Source organism: Cherax quadricarinatus, chromosome 6, assembly GCF_038502225.1.
Source record: "Cherax quadricarinatus isolate ZL_2023a chromosome 6, ASM3850222v1, whole genome shotgun sequence".
NCBI lineage: Eukaryota > Metazoa > Arthropoda > Malacostraca > Decapoda > Parastacidae > Cherax > Cherax quadricarinatus.
The window spans coordinates 38,927,086-38,945,027 of record NC_091297.1 but is presented as its reverse complement, the minus strand read 5'-3'; the positions used below and the strand labels follow the sequence as shown (position 1 = coordinate 38,945,027).

The window sequence follows — 17,942 nt, the reverse complement described above, 5'->3', positions numbered from 1 at the left end:
CTTGGTTCAGTCCGTAGAGAGCACACTCGATACGTCCTCACTGAGCTAAGTACACTTGAAACCATTGCTGCGAGTCCTGTCTTGGCTGGAAATTTTCAGCACGTTCTTTACATCCCCTTTATTCATTCCTGTTTTCCATTTATACACCTCAATCACATCCCCCCTAATTCTACGTATTTCGAGAGAGTGCAGATTCAGGGCCCTCAGTCTATCCTCATAGGGAAGATTTCTGATACATGGGATCATCTTTGTCATCATCCTCTGTACGTTTTCCAGAGTATTTATATCCATTCTGTAATACAGTGACCAGAACTGAGCAGCATAGTCTAAATGAGGCCTAACCAAGGATATATAGAGTTGAAGAACAACCTGAGGACTTCTATTATTTATACTTCTAGATATGAAGCCAAGAATTCTGTTAGCTTTATTGCGAACACTAATGCACTGCTGTCTTGGTTATAGATTACTGCTAACCAGAACTCCTAAATCCTTTTCGCAATCAGTAGTATTAAGATCTATATTATTTAGTTTATACGTCGCTTGGTTATTTTCCTGTCCAACATTTAGAACTTTGCATTTGTCAATATTAAACTGCATCTGCCACTTCTCCAACCACTGCATCAGTCTATTCAAATCATCCTGGAGTGCTCTAGTGTCCTCATTAGAATGAATTGGACGGTCTATTTTGGTGTCATCAGCAAATTTGCTTATGTTGCTATTTATTCCCTCATCTATGTCGTTTTTGTAAATTGTGAACAACAACGGGCCTAACACTGACCCCTGAGGAACACCGCTTGTGAAGTGCCCCCATTCTGATTTCTTCCCATTAATGCAAAGTCTCTGCTGCCTATATGTCAGCCATGCCTTTACCCAGGAAAAAATTTCTCCTCCTATTCCGTGTGACTTAAGTTTTCTCAATAGCCTCTTATGTGGAACTTTATCGAAAGCCATACTGAAGTCCATATACACAATATCATATTCATTACCATGATCTACCTCCTCAAACACCTTAGTGAAAAATGTTAGTAAATTCGTAAGACAGGAACCCCCCTTTGTAAAACCGTGTTGAGATTCATTAATCAATCTGTGCCTATCAAGACGGCTACGAATTGCTTCAGCAATTATTGATTCCATAAAGTTTCCCACTATAGAGGTAAGGCTTATTGGTCTATAGTTCGAAGCCAAGGACCTGTCACCTGCCTTGTAAATAGGTATTACATTTGCCATTTTCCACTTATCAGGCACTATGCCAGTTTGTAGTGATATGTTAAAAAGATTAGCCAAAGGTATGCTAAGTTCCTCTTTACATTTCTTTAGCAACTTTGCAAACAGTTCATCAGGGCTTGGGGATTTGTTAGGTTTTAGTTTCTCTATTTGTTTGAGGACCATGTCACTAGTTATCGCAATCGTACATAGTTTATTATCCTGTTCTACATAATCTATTATTTCAAGAATATCGATAGTATATTTTCCAGGGTGAAAACTGAGAGGAAGTAGGTATTGAGAATTTCACACATATCCTTATCACTGTCAGTGATCTGACCAGAGTTACTCTTAAGTGGGCCAATCTTGTCCCTAATCTTACTTCTGTATACCTGAAAGAACCCTTCTGGGTTAGTCTTTGAATCAAAGATACACATGATACACAACCCACCATCGCAGTACACATGATGCACAATGCACCATCACACAACCCACCATCACTGCACATCATACACAACATACCATCACAGCACACATGATACACAGTGCACCATCACACTACACATGATACGCAACCCATCATCACACTACACATTATACACAACCCACCATCACTACACATGATACACAACCCACCATCACTACATATGATACACAAACCACCAACACAATACACATGATACACAACGCACCAACACAATACACATGATACACAACGCACCATCACACTACACACGATACACAAAATATAAGCACACTACACATGATACACAACCCACCATCACACTACACATGATAAGCCACCCATTCTCATACTACACATGATACACAACCCACCATCACTACACATGATACACAAACCACCATCACAATACACATGATTCACAACGCACCATCACACTACACATGATACACAACCTATACTCACACTACACATGATACTCAACCCACCATCACTACACATGATACACAACCCACCATCACTACACATGATACACAACCCACCATCACAGTACACATGATACACAGCCCACCATCACTACATATGATGCACAACCTACCATCACACTACACATTATACAAGACCTACACAACCCACCGTCACACTACACATGATACACAACCCACCTTCACACTGCACATGATACTCAACCCACCATCACACTACACATGATACACAACCCACCATCACACTACATATGATACACAACCCACCATCACACTACACATGATACTCAACCCACCATCACACTACACATGATACACAACCCACCATCATACTACACATGATACACAACCCACCATCACACTACACAACCCACCATCACACTACACAACACACCATCACACTACACATCATACAAGACCTACATAACCCACCATCACTACACATGACACAGAAACCACCATCACACTACACATGATACACAACTCACCATCTCACTACACATTATACACAACCCACAATCACACAACACATGATACACAACTCACCATCTCACTACACATTATACACAACCCACCACCACACTACACATGATACACAACCCACCATCACATTACACATGATACACAACCCACCATCACACTATAAATGACACGAGACCCACACAACCCACCATCACACTACACATGATACACAATCCACCATCACACTACACATGATACACAACCCACCATCACACTACACATGATACACAACCCACCATCACACTACACATGATACACAACCCACCATCACACTATAAATGACACGAGACCCACACAACCCACCATCACACTACACATGATACACAATCCACCATCACACTACACATGATACACAACCCACCATCACACTACACATGATACACAACCCACCATTACACTACATATGATACACAACCCACCATCCCTACACATGATACATAACCCACCATGACACTACATACGATACACAACCCACCATCACACTACACATGATACACAACCCACCATTACACTACATATATTACACAACCCACCATCACTACATATGATACTCAACCCACCATGACACTACATATGATACACAGCCCACCATCACACTTCACATTATACACAACCCACTATCACACTACACATGATACACAACCCACCATCACAACACATGATACACAACTCACCATCACTACACATGATACACAACCCACCATCACACTATACATGATACACAACCTGCAATCACCCTACACATGATACACAACCCACCATCGCCCTACACATGATACACAACCCACCATCACACTACACATGATACACAGCCCACCATCACTACACATTATACAGAACCCACCATCACACTACACATGATACACAACCCACCATCACAGTACACATGATACACAGCCCACCATTACACTACACATGTTACACAATCCATCATCATACTACACATGATACACAACCCACCATCACACTACACATGATACACAGTCCACCTTCACACTACACATGATACACAACCCACCATCACACTACATATGATACACAACCCACCATCATATTACACATGATACACAGCCCACCATCACACTACACAACCCACCATCACACTACACTAAACGCTCCAATCAGCTCATCATAAGACTAAATCCCGCGTCAAGAAGAACTATCATATTTCCTGCTGAATAAACATTTATCTTCAGACCAGTAGAAGTGAAACTCTTCGCTATAAGTAATACTTAATATTTAGCTAATTAGAATCTCATTCCCATTTAATACTTAATTTCCCTCCGTTTTGGATGTGAGCCTTTGAAATTGAGTTACATCGCATTAGAACTAACAATATTTGATTCATGTTTATGATAGGTAATAATACCTTTGGAATGCTAGGGGATATGATGAGTCGTTGAATGGAATTTATTATTGCAATAAATGAGCTGTATCCTGGGCTGAACTTCATACAGAGATGTTAAATAGTGGAGTATGAGTATAGATTTGCGGTCGAAAATGTTTGTGTGTGTGTTGAGAGGATAGAGAATGTGGGAAGATGATTGGGCAGAAGGAAAAATGAAAGCTTTAATTAATGCTTAATTTTGTTCAGTTTTATTTTTGTTTATTACCCATATCTAAACTGAGGGCTTCAGTTGAGCTGTTAGTGAGGCACATAATAGTATTCATTTACATTCCTTCTTTTAGCTAAACAGGCTACAATGGTAATGAGCTATTTGCAATATATGAAACTGGATCACTTGGCAAGAATTTTTAGAAATACCCCATTGCTGAGATAAGGACATTTCTTGAACACATAGAAAAAAACTGTCCTTAGATTTGTTTTCACATTCATGAACATGATGAAAGATGTAGGAATAATTCTATTGACATATTTCGATTTCTTTCAACATCATCAGTAGGAATAAATTTCCTTATTTATCTGTTGCCTACTTGATGGCGGTTGTGACATCAAAGTGCTTGTTGGGTTTGTTGGATGAGCTACAAACATACAGGTCTTCATGAATGATAGTATGATGATAAGGAGTGACTGGTGTATAGTCTAGCTCTATTTTTTATGTATTATTGTCTTCAAACTACTTATAAATTGCTCAAAGTCATGGTCAACTCCTACTTATGTGCGTGATTTGGCCAACTCATCCGTTCTCTTTTGTACATACAGACCACTGCAAGACGGAATCCATAAGAAATGAGCTAAATCAATTATCTTTAATAGTTTTATACCCTGCTTGTCAGTGTGCCCACAAATATTGTCAATACGAAGATACTTGGAGAAGACCAAGCTTTTATCAGGACGAGCTTTCCCTCAAGGAAAGCTTTATCAAATCGTGACTTGAGCAAATTGTTCCAGTCATGGCTGCTAGCTCTTTTCTAAGTGACTTTGCATTTACCTAATTAAGATACAAGCATGGTTCAGATACAAGTATGCTAGAGTCAGTTGACTCGTGTCTCAATGAGTTTAGAAGATTAAGGATAGATAGAGTCGTTTACAATGGCAGTGTCAAGGCTGGACTCACAGCGATCTTCTAGCTTGGAGGGTGGAAGCTTAATTCTTAATGCGGATGGCACTCTCGAGTCAGGATGGAGCCATCGTTGTCACAACGACAGCACTTCACGGCTCATGTAGATGACAGAGACCCATGAAACAGCGTAAATATTATTATTTACAAGGCTTCCCTGGTGGAGGAGAGTTTCGTCAAGTTTAGCTCCACATGAGTGAAACTTTATAAGGTTCAACGCTGTTTCATGTGTCTCTCTTATCTTCTTGTCGGTTTCTTGTCTCTTCAAGCGACAGCATCTGTAAATATGAACGAAAAAAGTTTTAAGTAAAGGACAAGTAAGCAAAATTAGTTAACCCTTAAAAATTATGTTAGTAAATTGACTGAAAAATATATTGACAAATGTAAAACATTGCTTCGTATAACCGAGGATGCAAGAACTTTTTTTTTAAATAAAGATTTATCGGATTACAATTAAGAAAAATACATGAATTAAAGAAAAATAATAAGAAATCAATTTGTAATTTATTTTATGAAAGGAAAATTAACTAAAAAAATTTTTTTTATTTAGATTTTGGTTTATATCTTGCAGAAACTGATGAAATGTATTAAAAAGAAAGTTGAAAAATGAAAGGTCATTTCGGTGGACGGGTTGCAAAGAGATGTTCAAAGCTCCAGTGGTGGGCCAGGGTTAACTAAATCATGTTATACGTGTGAAATGCCTAAAAAATCCCTTTCCTACTTTCTCCGTCTGGACGTCCACGGTTGAGATGAGGGACTAACAGCAGACAACTATTTGAGAAATCTTCTCGCATCAGGCTGGTTAGCTTCTTCTTGTCCATGAGCAAGGGTTCAAAATTTTGGACTTTACCAAATTAAGGGACGCCAAATCATTATATAATCTCTTGCAATACTAAGCTGCCGATGATGATGTGCTTCAATGATAATCTTAAAATTCATTATCTAGATTGTTAGCATTCAACAAAGTCACTAACCATCAAGGGCATTATAATCCCTAACACGTCCCTAGGATTCAACTTTAAACACAATATCCTTGAAAATTACGTTTCTGTGTGTATGTATTTAATATATGTCTTCGGAATTTTTATCGAATATATTGAAAAAGCTAAACTCCCATCTTGCATAATAAGAACTAGGATGGCCTAGGCTTGGACATAATTGATAATTTTTTATGGGGGGGGGAAGGAAGGGTTCAAACCTATCGGCTACACGACGGGCCACAAAAACTTCATGTCATCTGTACACAATCAGCCAAGAATATTTTAATCTCTAAAACAGATATTCAAGTAAACTGTCAGCGTATATACACTGGGAGATATACAACTCACGGTGCATATACCCTGTAGATGGCACATAAAGGGAGGAGAGACAGACCCCGGCTGACAACTGATGGCACTTTTCCACCCGATGGAGAAACCAAAACACCACGAAGTAGTGACCTAGGCCTAATAGGGTTTGACGAGGTTTAAAGCCTATCGACTACACGAGAGTCATTAAGGCTGTATGTAACCTGATCCCTACCAGTCAAGAATACCTTCATCCCTAAAATAGGGCTGACACTCTCCGCATAAATACAATGAAGGACATAAAACTCACGGTGAACGTATTTGTGTCCGAAGATATAACGATAAAATGAAAATATTTAGAATAACATTCATTTATCCTCATTATTTTTTGTGAATGTTTTGTTTTACAATTATTAACATCTAAATTCGAGTAAAAATAAAAAACAAGGACATATTGACCTATGTGTCAGTGTGGTCGATAATAGGCTTCAAACCTAACAAAGCCTTCAGAAGAGATAGTAATGTTAATGACAGAAGTAAAGTAATGCTTGTAATAAAATGTAAATAAAGTAAGTAAACGCAACGCTAATAAAAAGTATGAGGAGACAGTGTAGATTCGCTTCTGCACTGCGAGATTCTCAGTGTAAATGATGACAAACATTAGCATAAAAGAACCAGAAAAACAAGTCACACAGCAAAAGGCCATTTTTATCCCAGCGGCGACATTTCCTCCTCCTGCTTTTTCCCAACAGGAATTTTTTTCTAAACTTGCCCCTCCTTTCCCCCCCCCCCTTAAAAATATAAGAGAGAAATTCTTCTATGCTTCCAAAATGGTTATTTCCCCACTCCCACTAATGGGGAAATTCTCCCACTCAACGTCAAGAGAATTAACCTCACTCACAATGGAAAAAAAGTCCTTTAACAAGATTTTCCCGATAAGGAAATTTACGTCATTCCCAACAGTGACATTTCTCTAAACTCCCAGTCGGGAAATTTACGTCATTCCCAACTGGGAAATATCACCAATTCTCCGGTAAGAATATTTCTTCTCATTTCCCCACAGAGAAATTTCTCCGACATTTAAACAGGGAAATTCCCCCATACCCAAGTTCAGCTTCCTAACGGGACCCCTCAACCTCTCCCCAACTTGCTGCATTCTCTAGGGAAATACAGGATTGGGGGAGGATACGCTTTTGTGGAGGAGCCATTTGTACTCTTGATGGTATTGGGGGTGGAGGTAGTGGAGATGGTGGTGGCGGAGATGGTGGATGGTGAGGTGGGGATGGCGGTGATAGGAGTGGTGATGGCGGCGGAGGTGGTGGTGGTGGAAGTAGTGATGGAAGTGGCAGAGGTGCTGCTGGTGGTGGTAGTGGTTGTGGTTGTGGGATAGGGGAAGTTGTTGCTGGTGATAGTGGTAAGATTATTTTGGTGGTGGTTGACACACCGGTCATCGTGCCCGCGTCCCGGTCACAGTCAGGATTCCTGGCTGATACCCTGATCAGCCAGGCTACTGGTGCGAGCGGTGTGCAGTTCAACAGAGACGTCACAGCGCACACACACACACACACGCACACACACACACACGCACACACACACACACACACACACACACACACACACACACACACACACACACACACACACACACACACACACACACACAGGGATAACAGGGAAGGCACTACAATGGATCAGGGAATACTTGTTAGGAAGACAGCAGCGAGTCATGGTACGTGGCGAGGTGTCAGAGTGGGCACCTGTGACCAGCGGGGTCCCGCAGGGGTCAGTCCTAGGACCAGTGCTGTTTCTGGTATTTGTGAACGACATGACGGAAGGAATAGACTCTGAGGTGTCCCTGTTTGCAGATGACGTGAAGTTGATGAGAAGAATTCACTCGATCGAAAACCAGGCAGAACTACAAAGGGATCTGGACAGGCTGCAGACCTGGTCCAGCAATTGGCTCCTGGAGTTCAATCCCACCAAGTGCAAAGTCATGAAGATTGGGGAAGGGCAAAGAAGACCGCAGACGGAGTACAGTCTAGGAGGCCAGAGACTACAAACCTCACTCACGGAAAAAGATCTTGGGGTGAGTATAACACCAGGCACATCTCCTGAAGCGCACATCAACCAAATAACTGCTGCAGCATATGGGCGCCTGGCAAACCTCAGAACAGCATTCCGACATCTTAATAAGGAATCATTCAGGACCCTGTACACCGTGTACGTTAGGCCCATATTGGAGTATGCGGCACCAGTTTGGAACCCACACCTAGCCAAGCACGTGAAGAAACTAGAGAAAGTGCAAAGGTTTGCAACAAGACTAGTCCCAGAGCTAAGAGGTATGTCCTACGAGGAGAGGTTAAGAGAAATCAACCTGACGACACTGGAGGACAGGAGAGATAGGGGGGACATGATAACGACATACAAAATACTGAGAGGAATTGACAAGGTGGACAAAGACAGGATGTTCCAGAGATTGGACACAGTAACAAGGGGACACAGTTGGAAGCTGAAGACACAGATGAATCACAGGGATGTTAGGAAGTACTTCTTCAGCCACAGAGTAGTCAGTAAGTGGAATAGTTTGGGAAGCGATGTAGTGGAGGCAGGATCCATACATAGCTTTAAGCAGAGGTATGATAAAGCTCACGGCTCAGGGAGAGTGACCTAGTAGCGATCAGTGAAGAGGCGGGGCCAGGAGCTCGGACTCGACCCCCGCAACCTCAACTAGGTGAGTACAACTAGGTGAGTACACACACACACACACACACACACACACACACACACACACACACACACACACACACACACAGGGAGAGTGACCTAGTAGCGAGCAATGAAGAGGCGGGGCCAGGAGGTAGGACTCGACCCCTGCAACCTCAACTAGGTGAGTACAGACACACACACACACACACACACACACACACATACACAGGGAGGGGACACAGAAACAAGAGGTCACAATTGGAAGTTGAAGACACAGATGAGTCAGAGGGATGTTAGGAAGTATTTCTTCAGTCATAGAGATATCAGGCAGTGGAATAGCCCAGAAAGTGATGTAGTGGAGGCAGGAACCATACATAGCTTTAAGACGAGGTATGATAAAGCTCTGGGAGCGGGGAGAGAGAGGACCCAGTAGCAACCGGTGAAGAGGCGGGGCCAAGAGCTAAGACTCGACCCCTGCAACCACAAATAGGTGAGTACAAATAGGTGAGTACACACACACACACACACACGACGAGCGGGGTCCCACAGGGGTCGGTCCTAGGACCAGTGCTATTTTTGGTATATGTGAACGACATGATGGAAGGGTTAGACTCAGAAGTGTCCCTGTTTGCAGATGATGTGAAGTTAATGAGGAGAATTAAATCTGATGAGGACCAGGCAGGACTTCAAAGAGACCTGGACAGACTGGACACCTGGTCCAGCAAATGGCTTCTCGAATTTAATCCTGCCAAATGCAAAGTCATGAAGATAGGGGAAGGGCACAGAAGACCACAGACCGAGTATAGGCTAGGTGGCCAAAGACTGCAAACCTCACTCAAGGAGAAAGATCTTGGGGTGAGTATAACACCGAGCATGTCTCCGGAAGCACACATCAACCAGATAACTGCTGCAGCATATGGGCGCCTGGCAAACCTGAGAACAGCATTCCGATACCTTAGTAAGGAATCGTTCAAGACACTGTACACCGTGTATGTCAGGCCCATACTGGAGTATGCAGCACTTGTTTGGAACCCACACTTGATAAAGCACGTCAAGAAACTAGAGAAAGTACAAAGGTTTGCGACAAGGTTAGTTCCAGAGCTAAGGGGAATGTCCTATGAAGAAAGATTAAGGGAAATCGGCCTGACGACACTGGAGGACAGGAGGGTCAGGGGAGACATGATAACGACATATAAAATACTGCGTGGAATAGACAAGGTGGACAGAGACAGGATGTTCCAAGGAGGGGACACAGAAACAAGAGGTCACAATTGGAAGTTGAAGACACAGATGAGTCAGAGGGATGTTAGGAAGTATTTCTTCAGTCATAGAGATATCAGGCAGTGGAATAGCCCAGAAAGTGATGTAGTGGAGGCAGGAACCATACATAGCTTTAAGACGAGGTATGATAAAGCTCTGGGAGCGGGAAGAGAGAGGACCCAGTAGCAACCGGTGAAGAGGCGGGGCCAGGAGCTAAGACTCGACCCCTGCAACCACAAATAGGTGAGTACACACACACACACACACACACACACACACACACACGAACAAACAAACAAACAAACAAAATAAAATTGGCTTAATTCGTATGTCATTAGATTGTATATTTATGAATTGTTCGCATAATAAAAGATATGTAAACCATACCCCGGCCGGGATTGAACCCGCGGACAGAGAGTCTCAAAACTCCAGCCCGTCGCGTTAGCCACTAGACCAGCTAGCCACAATAAGATTCCTATGGTGTAGAAATATACCTAGTTGGACGAGTCTTATTGTGGCTAGCTGGTCTAGTGGCTAACGCGACGGGCTGGAGTTTTGAGACTCTCTGACCGCGGGTTCAATCCCGGCCGGGGGTATGGTTTGTTTGCAATCGTGGCATTACGATTTCGTGAGTAAAAGTTGTGTATATATATATATATATATATATATATATATATATATATATATATATATATAATATCAGGGCCAAAATTATATATATATCGTCCTATTACACATCCCTCCAAACTGCCAATATCCCAATTTAAACGAGGGGTTTGGGATATTGTCAGTTTGGAGGGATGTGTAATAGGACGGTATATATATAATTGGGGCCCTGATATTATATTCTATAGGGAGTATATTATATTATTTCAGGTCACTTTTTATATTGTATCTTTATATATGCTTCTAAACTGTCGTATCTGGACGCCTCTGCAAAAACAGTGATTATGTATGAATGAAGTGAAAGTGTTGAATGATGAAAGTATTTTCGTTTTGAGGATTTTCTTTCTTTTTGGGTCACCCTGCCTAGATGGGAGACGGCCGACTTGTTGAGTATATATATATATATATATATATATATATATATATATATATATATATATATATATATATATATATATATATATATATATATATATATATATATATATATATATATATATATATATATATATATATATATATATATATATATATATATATATATATTGAATGTGGTAGAAATTATTATAAAAGTGATTGTGTTGGTACAGACAGGACAAGCTCGTAGGATCAATACGGTAACAAAAACGGAGGAATATTGCCCTCTGGGAGCAACAACGCCACAACAGCAAAAACAAAAGCAACAACAGCAGCATCAGTAACAACAACAGCAGCAATAATAATAACAGCTACAGCAGCAGTATGAAGAACAGCAATAGCAAAAACAGCAACAACAACAACAACAACAATAATGGCAATTGCAGCAATAGCAACAATGACAATAACAAAAACAGCAATAACAACATTAGCAATAACAATAATGATTACTGCAACAACAATAACAACAGCTCCAATGATAGCAACAACAATAACAGCAACTATGATAAAAGCAGCAGCAGCAACACCAATAAAAGCAACAACAACAACAGCAGCAGCACTGATACCAGCAACAGCAATAACAACAGCAACAAAATTAGCAGCAACAGCCATAACAACAGCAGCAACAACAGTAACAACAGCCCCACGGAACAGAACAGCAGCAGCATGATCCAGTCAGCGAATTTTGCATTTCGTCAGTGGGTATCGATCGGCAGGGTTTGGTGGGTGGGGGGTAAGGAATGATGGTGGGATGGGGACAAGTAGGGGAGAGTGGATGAGGGGCGGGAGGTGCATGGATGCGGACGGGAGGGGCTGAAGTGAGGGGAAGGGAGGGGGACGTAAGAGGAGAGCTGCCTTACTACCGACAAGCATATCAATACCTCCCCACCCTACGGGACGAGGGGAAAGAGTGGAGGGGGGTAAAACTGGGACTTGGGGGAAGGGGAGGGAAAGACAGCATTTCGGGACCGGATATGGGAACGAAAGGGAAGGAGAAGAATGATTCTGAGGTGATAAGGGGAGAAAATCGGTGGAGGTATGAAGGCAGATTTAGAGAGAGATAGAGGGAGAGAAAAAGAGATAGAGTGAGAGATGGTGGGGGGATGGAGAGGGAGGGGGGTAGCTGCCCGTCACATCTGCGAAGCGATGGCCGCCTCTTCCAAATGGAGGAAAATACCGCGTCCTGATTGGCCCACCACGGGAACCAATACACTGATTTTCTCTGCCTATAAAGTATGATATAAATGGTGATGCATTGTGCGTTATGCGCCGACCTCACGCACACTGCCGCACCTCCTGCTACCGCTCCCCGCTGTTCCTAGCCTGACTACCCGACCTCCTCTCCGCCGCTTCCCGCTCCTAGTTTATCTCCCTGCTTTCCCCGCATCTAGTTTATCTCCCTGTTTTCTCTGCATCTAGTTTATCTCCCTGCTGCCTCCACACCTAGTTTATCTGCCTGTCCGCCCAGCTCCCAGTTTATCTCCCCGTCCTCTCCGCTCCTAGTTTATCACTTTGTGCTCTCCGATCCCTACGTCTTCCACTTTCTAACAAATCGAACCCAAAGGGTAAAAGTCAGCAAAGTAAAACCAGAGCCGCCTACAGCGACGCTGTCAGTTGCTCGTGGCGCTGTGCTCGTCACAATTTTTATTTTTCATTCTTGTATCTGATATAGAGAGGAAAAAAATCCTAACACCGTATAATATTTTACAGATGATACTGCAACCGATATGTGAGTTGCAGCCATGACGGACGCAGCAGCCCTTCAGTCAAGCGTAAACCCTGTCTTTCAGTGGACCATGAAAAGCAATATAACGATCGAGGACAAATGTCAGCTATTCCACACCAATCAGTAGAACAAAAGAGTAATGTAAGAGACCTGAAGTAACCCCGTAGGAGGATCTGACATTCATGGAACACAATAGTGGTATATCACATCTGCATGGGAAATTTCAAGTGAAGGATGTTGCTCTTCAAATTACTTGCATTCACTAGTCTTGAAAATTGCTCAGCACTATACCTTAATTAAAATAAACAGATATTATATGCAGCTCTGGTGATGCGCAAAAGAAATTTCATTGTCTGCATCAGTTCAATAAAACATTTAAATTATTGTGATTGTCTAAAATACTTCAATCTGAATTATAATTCCCGGAGCACAGGAGAGAGATTTATTAGAAAATATACACCTGGTCACTACCGAAGATGCTGATTCTTAATTTGCATACTGAAATAATCTCATTTGTTTTCGGTAGGCAAGGTACAAACAGTACATTATTAATCGACGGGATACATTAAGTGCTCAAGATATTACTGAATAAGCTTGAAAAGAGCTTTAGACCTTACAACACTATGCCTTCAAATATAAGGGAATTATCAAGAAGGAACATGGCATGCTGCTTAAATCATTTCTGATCAGCTTGGCTGATCGTTTTCGCTCAGAGTTCGGTGACCTTGAGTTTCTCACCAAGGCAAGGTACCTAAAGTTACCCTGACTGCCAAGGGAAGGTGGCCAAAAAATTTTCACCCATCAAGGCAGACACAAAGTTTCCCACCACGGAGGTTGACATAAAGTTTCCTACCAAGGCAAGGTGACAGTTTTTCACTGAGGCAGGGTGACACAAAACTTACCACTCGTCGAGGTAGGATGACCCGAAGTCTCTCGCCTATCATAGTAGGGTGACCCAAGGTTTACAACCATCAAAATGATATTGAGCTCAGCTCCAGCCATTTCGGTCCACGTGAGACTGAATGTGGGTGGAATAAAAAGTAAGGTGTTCCTGTTATCATGGGAAGGAGTGGAGCTGAAGACTGGGTGAAGCAGAGGCTGAGCCATGGCTGAGGACCCAGGATGATCCTGTGTGAGGGGTCCCAGAGAGTAGTACTGGTGTGATGTAAATGGTTTCGAAAACTGACTAATTGAAGAATGAGACACTTGTGCAACATTTGGATATCTTTATTCTGGAAAAAAGAATCCCGAATATCGTACATGTGTCTCATTCTTGGAGTAGTACTGGTTAGGAAGACTGTGTCCTAAATAACTGGTGTCTCAAGTGGTGTGTTACTCAGGTGGAGAACTTAAGTGTACTTTGTGAGTTATTTTCTAACTCTTTTCCCAGTAGTTCAATAAATCATTGAAGGTCTCATATAATTATATAATTTTTTTCTACAGAACTGTGTGTAATAATTATTGAAAATTCCCAGAATCATTAATTATCCCTTCTCCCCATTTATTGGTACGTTTTTTTTTTCTAGTCACATTCTCTCTCCATTCCATGAAGAGTTATATAAGTGTGTAGATTCAGTGAGTTTTAGTGGTTTATTTAGTGCTCTACCAGAGGGGGGGGATGAATTGGAAATTCAATTCCCCCCCCATATGACAAATGGTGGCAGGGATGAGGTAACCATATGTCATACCAAGAGGGGGGAGAGGATTTAGTTTTCTTTTTTCTCCATCCCCCTTATACATCACTAAATAAAATATTAAAATTCATTGCATATGTACACATATATAACACTGGTTAACATTTTTTGAAAAGTTGTATGCTTCTTAAATGAGATTAGTTAATTCTTATGTATTTTCATGTCCTGAATCCAAATACATTGGAAAATGCTTATTGGCTATAGGTTTAAAGATACGAGACATGTAATATTAGATTATTTGATTATAACGTACAATATGTGTCAGTATGTTTTAAACTCGAATCCGTACCTACTCTCTGCCTTTTTGCTTGACGCTTATAGTGGGCTGAAGAATCATCTCTTGCCAATGTCCGGCAGTAGTCTGCAAGCATTCTTGTGCCCCAATTGCTCTGGTACCATTTTTCCATGGTTGGAATATCTTGGTGAAACCTTTCACCATGTTCGTCACTAACTGCCACACAGTTCGCTGGGAAAAATCTGAATGTGAGTCCAAAAAGTGGATTTTAAGTGACATGTTACATCCCATGTTCTTGTAAGCCTTGATGAGGTTTTCCACCAGTTCTTCATAGTTGCTTTCCCTTCTGTTTCCGAAAAATCCCTTCGCAACTAACTTGAATGCTTCCCAAGCAACTTTCTCCTCCCCAAGAAAGTCTGATTCAAAGTCACCATCTTTAAGAAGCTCTCGAACCTGAAGACCATTGAAGACTCCCTCTCTTACTTTAGTGTCGCTCAGTGAGGGTGATTTTGATGTTAAATGCTTGAATCCCTGACCGGATTTGTCCATAGCTTTTACAAAGTTTTTCATGAGCCCCAGTTTTATGTGTAGTGGTGGTAACAAAATTTTGTTTGGTTCAATGAGAGGTAGATGTTAAACATTTTTCATCTCAGGATCCAATGACTGACGAGATGGCCAGTCTCTCCTGATGTAGTGGGAGCCTCTTGCACGGCTGTCCCACTCGCATAGAAAGCAGCAGTACTTGGCGTATCCGCCCTGCAAGCCCATCACAAGAGGAACAACCTTTCACGACAGAACTGCTATTGATGTTCATCATATTTCATGCAATGCAATAAATGCTTTATATTCTCATAAGCTTCTTTCACGTGTGGTGCATAGCCCACAGGAACTGATGGTTTACTGTTGCCGTATATGCCTCACATGCATATCAACAGCAGGCTCAGTGAATATTTATTATAAGTTTAAAAAGTGTTTGGCTAAGAAAATCACCTACCTTTTACCTCACAATATAAACTTGCACATCACAACCACCTATGACTGCTGGAACAATAATGAAGGTCAGTCAGACTGTGAGTGTGGTAAGAAACACACTGCCACAAGCCTGTTGGAACCTGTTGTGACACGTAGGTGTATACTGAAGAGTAGAGCTAACAAACAATTTTACCCATGATATTCATTATCAGTGACCTAAAATTAGTTGGAAATTGCTACACTGGTCTCGGAAGCATTTTGGATGTTGACCAGTGATAATACAGTAGGTCAATCACATCAAAGAAAGGGGAGAGAATGGGACTAAAATAAGGAGGCGCCAATAAACGAGAGAACAGGCATAATTCATCTTTTTCTGAAAATTTTCAGTATATTTCTAAAACTATACATAGTTTAGAGATAAATAATTTACAATTGTATGAGATCTTTAACAAAGTTCAGCTACTGAGAAATGGGCTACAAAATAAATGAAAAAATACACTAACGATATACTTCAGTTCTCCATTCCAGTAATACACCAAAAAAGTCACTCAGAACTCAATGATCGATACCGTTAACCTTCTCCAGAACCTCCACACTCCATCCTCCTTCCTCAGTCGTGACTCAGCCTCTTTCACTCCCTCTGAGCAGCTCTACTCCTCCCCCATGATGAAGGAGCAAGGAATCCAGGTTTCACACCCATATTCCTTCTTAAGAGCAGCGAAATGGTAGAAGCTGACCACATCACATGAAGAAAGGTGACCAAGTTTCTCAACAAGTGGAAAGACCTAGTTTCTCACCATGGGTGACCCACCAAGAGAGACTGGAGCACCAAGACAGGGTGACCCACCAAAAGTAGGGTGCACACCAAGGTAGGGTGATCCACCAAGGAAGAAAACCCACCAAAGACAGGGTGACCCACCAAAGGCAGGGTGACCCAACAAGACAGGGTGACCCACCAAAGGCAGGGTGACCCTCTAAGACAGGGTGACCCACAAAAGTAGGGTGGCCCAACAAATGCAGGGTGACCCACCGAGGAAGGATGACCCACAAAAGTGGGATGTCCCACCAAAGGCAGGGTGACCCTCTAAGACAGCGAGACTCGCCAAGACAGAGTGACCCACCAAGAGAAAGTGACCTACCAAGACAGAGTGACACATCAAGTCAGAGTAACCCACCAAAGGCAGGGTGACCAATCAAAGACAGGGTGACCCAACAAAACAGGGTGACCCACCAAGGCAGAATGATCCACCAAAACAGGATGACAAACCAAGACAGAGTGAACCACCCAGGTAGGATGACCCACCAAAAGAGGTGACAATAAGGAAGGGTGACCCACCAAAGGCAGGGTGACCCAATAAGGTAGGGTAACCCACCAAGACAGGGTGCAACGCCAGGCCGAATGACCCGCCATGGCAGGGTGATCCACCAAGGAACAATAACCCCCCACCAAAGACAGGGTGACTCTCTAAGGCAGGGTGACTCTCTAAGGCAGGGTGACCCACAAAGGCAGGGTGACCCCAACAAGGAAGAATAACCCATCAAAGAGAGGGTGACCCTCTAAGGCAGGGTGGCCCACCAAAGGCAGGGTGACCCAACAAAGCAGGGTGGCGCAACAAGGCAGGGTGACCCAACAAAGCAGGGTGGCGTAACAAGGCAGGGTGACCCAACAAGGCAGGGTGACCCAACAAAGCAGGGTGGCGCAACAAGGCAGGGTGACCCAACAAGGCAGGGTGACCCAACAAGGCAGGGTGACCCCAACAAGACAGGGTGACCCCAGCAAGGCAG

General features: G+C 42.4%; 1 long non-coding RNA gene across 1 annotated transcript in view; it reads right to left on the bottom strand.

Annotated features, from left to right (window-relative positions):
• Positions 1-17,942, bottom strand: part of LOC138851864 (uncharacterized) — a 480,455-nt gene that overhangs the window by 62,883 nt on the left and 399,630 nt on the right. Inside the window, exon 4 of the long non-coding RNA XR_011391460.1 lies at positions 5,193-5,473. This is a non-coding gene — a long non-coding RNA (uncharacterized lncRNA). The remainder of the gene's footprint in view (positions 1-5,192; positions 5,474-17,942) is intronic.